Below are 3248 nucleotides of genomic sequence, written 5' to 3'. Positions count from 1 at the left end.
ATATATATATATATATATATATATATATATATATATATATATATATATATATATATATATATAATTTACCTTATATAATATTTGACTTGACTTCGAGACTTCGTGCTGATAACGTATTATGAAGATAATAATAATAATATTATGATGGAAAAGAGCAGTAGCGTAGCAGTAGCATAATGGAGAGAAATAAGAGGATTTAGTAGCTTTCATATATCATTGAGTAAACAAGAACAAAGAGGTGAGGTGTATATATACTATCAGGATTAGGAGTAAACAAATATAATATTTGCATAAGATAAATAAGTGTTAAAGCTAGTTTAGTTGGTTGATTCATAAATAGCCTTGCTTTACCATGCTTGTGGTCACGTGTTCCATTCCCAGCAGCTTCTTTGGAACTTGAAGCTATTCTTTTGAGGGCTGAGAACCGCCATCACATATAATAACATTCAGTATTTACAAATTGTTATCCTTATAGATGAAGTAGCTTGATGGACCAAACTTCAACTTTTGCATATGAGGTTAAAGGTTCAAAAATCAACTTGGACATCCACATTTCTTTTTGTTTCACAACATTTTGAAATATCTTCTCTCCAATGAATATTTCAAAAATACAAATATAAGTAGCATTACAAGCCTATTGAGAAAGATAACAGACAAGCTAAGCTTAACATTTTACCAAGCATGTAGAATCACTTTCTTTGTATTTCTACCAAGGCAAAAAATGTTTCAATGTGCGTATTTTTTCAATCGGAATGCCATCATTGTTGAAAAAAATCTTATTCCTTAATCGACTTCAAAAGTGGTCGAAAATCTAAAGATATCTAGTAGGGATATATATAACATGCATAAGTAATACATATAACATTTATATATCTAATCTAACAAATTATTATATATATAAAAGCAAAAGATGTTAAAGTCAATTTGAGTATTTAAAAAGTGTTAGGTGTAATTAGTTGAAAAATGGTGCATATAGTTTATGTTTTACCCTTTACCTTTTTAGTTGTTTTTTTGAGATCAGAGTTAATACCACAAATGGTCTTCTAACTATTGGGCCAGTACTCCTTTTAGTTCCCGACTTTCAATTTGACCACAAATGACCCTTTGACTTTCATTTTTGACCACAAATAGTTCTCTGTTAAAATTTCTATTAAATAGGTGTTAAATCTAGGGGTAATATCATCAAATTGATTAATATTATTATGATTACTTCTTTTTTAGAATTGTATGGCAATATAATTAATTTCAAACATTAAGTTAATAAATATAAAAATAAAATGGGCGTGACAAATCACATAAATGAACAAATTAAATAAAAATTCATGATTAATTTTCGTAATTTGTACCTGATTAATTATATTAATTCAATGGTGGCGGCCTTCAGTTATGTCCCAAACAAAATGTTTGATAGATTAATGAAGACTGAAAATTATTCATCAGCCATGTATGAACAACCATGAAATGATGGAAGCAAGATTTTTGAAAAAAAAAATTCCATTTTAATCTGTTGATTAAATTAAAAACGAATAACTCTAATATTAAATCTTCGTTTTGTACGCATAATTATGAGAATAAAGTGAATTGTCTTTTTTTAGGAGTATTTATATTTGTTACTTGTTTCAATTATGCTTGTTGGTGAAAAATTCTAAACATTTTTATTTTATAACCATTATATATATCAATTTGACGATAATACCCCTAGATTTAACACTTATTTAACAGAAATTTTAATGAATGACTATTTGTGATCAAAAATAAAAGTCAGAGGACCATTTGTGGTCGAATTGAAACCAAAAGGAGGACTAGCCCAATAGTCAGAGGACCATTTGTTGTATTAACTCTTTTTTGTAGTATCTGTTCATAGCTACTCTCTCAACCAAATGAAGCGGCTCGAACCCACCCCTCTCTCATGACCCACCCATCTCATGTGGGGATGCAACCGCGTGCCACTAGATGTCTTTGGCACCTTTTTAGTTGTTATTTTTGCATAAACTTTCTAATTTTTTAATTGTAATTTTAACATTTCCTTTCATTATTTAATTTTTTACTATTGTACATTTCTTCATCACTATGTTCATGATCTTTTAGTTTTGTGATTGTGGGGAGAAAAGTACAAATTACATTAGATTATGCAATTTGAAAGAATATTGAATGTTCATGATCTTTTAGTTTTGTGATTGTGGGGAGAAAAGTACAAATTACATTAGATTATGCAATTTGAAAGAATATTGAATTAACCATACATAAGTGCATATTATAGCTAATATAATCGATATAACATGTGCATATGCAAATTATAGGTTGGAGGGAATTTAAATTCCATTCCCTCATTTTCATGGAATTAGAATTCCATGCCCCCGATTTTAAGTCCCATGCGTAAGTTTGTGGATCGCGGTCTCACACACTATTCCCTACAGGTGCCCGTAGTAGGCCGGCCACCCTACCTAAACCAATCATCATATCGGTCCCTAGGCCCCATTGCTGGAAAGGCTCGACTTCAAAACCGTACGTGGATCTTCCGCCTCATACGGCTCCTCTAGGGATGGAGGTAGGCCCAGCCCAGGCTTGTACGTTTAAGGTTGTTGTACAAAACCAATCTAATGTCGACGACGGAACGAACAACGAAACTTTACGACAGCTTTTTCGTACACGTTCACTTGCATCACATACACAAGTGCTCTCTGAACCGTGCAATAAGGTCACCCATAACACGGCTCTCCCACTTGAGTTATCTTAGCCTACCCCCTTCCCATGCTGCTTGCCAACGACAACTGGTACTTTCGGGTCATCCCCTTCCCCTCTACCCCCTTTCGGTTCTGGCAAATACCCAAACTATGATATCATCTTCGTTCTAAAAGGATATCATAGTTTTGGATTGCTTGAAGAACCTCTACCCCCTTTCAGTTCTGGCAAATACCCAAACTATGATATCATCTTCGTTCTAAAAGGATATCATAGTTTTGGATTGCTTGAAGAACCCGGCGATAGGGAACGCTTTGTCGGGTTCCCCGTTCCATTATCTGAGTCACGTACAACGCGTAGGTTCTAGGACTCAATAGTTCCCCGTGCGGGCAGTGGTTCCATGGATTTTAGGAATAAAAAAAGATAACATGAGACAAAATTACCCCTCTCAAATATTTTAATTCCAAACACTTGAAATTTAAACTCCACTTTATTCCCATATTATTCTTTTCCCTTATTGCAATTCCTTTTCCCATATTATTCTTTTCCCGCCTAATTCCCTAATT

General features: G+C 33.1%; 1 long non-coding RNA gene across 1 annotated transcript; it reads right to left on the bottom strand.

Moving 5' to 3' along the window:
- Positions 1-2708: 2708 nt before the first annotated feature.
- On the bottom strand, positions 2709-3030 carry LOC116003507. The gene is made up of 2 exons (XR_004094672.1): positions 2979-3030; positions 2709-2888 (listed from the first exon to the last, which is right to left on the bottom strand). It is a non-coding gene; the product is annotated as an uncharacterized LOC116003507 (long non-coding RNA).
- Between the last annotated feature and the right edge of the window lie 218 nt (positions 3031-3248).

This window comes from Ipomoea triloba, chromosome 14 (assembly GCF_003576645.1).
Source record: "Ipomoea triloba cultivar NCNSP0323 chromosome 14, ASM357664v1".
Lineage (NCBI taxonomy): Eukaryota > Viridiplantae > Streptophyta > Magnoliopsida > Solanales > Convolvulaceae > Ipomoea > Ipomoea triloba.
Note: the sequence above shows the minus strand (reverse complement) of the source record. Positions and strands in the feature narration are given on the sequence as shown.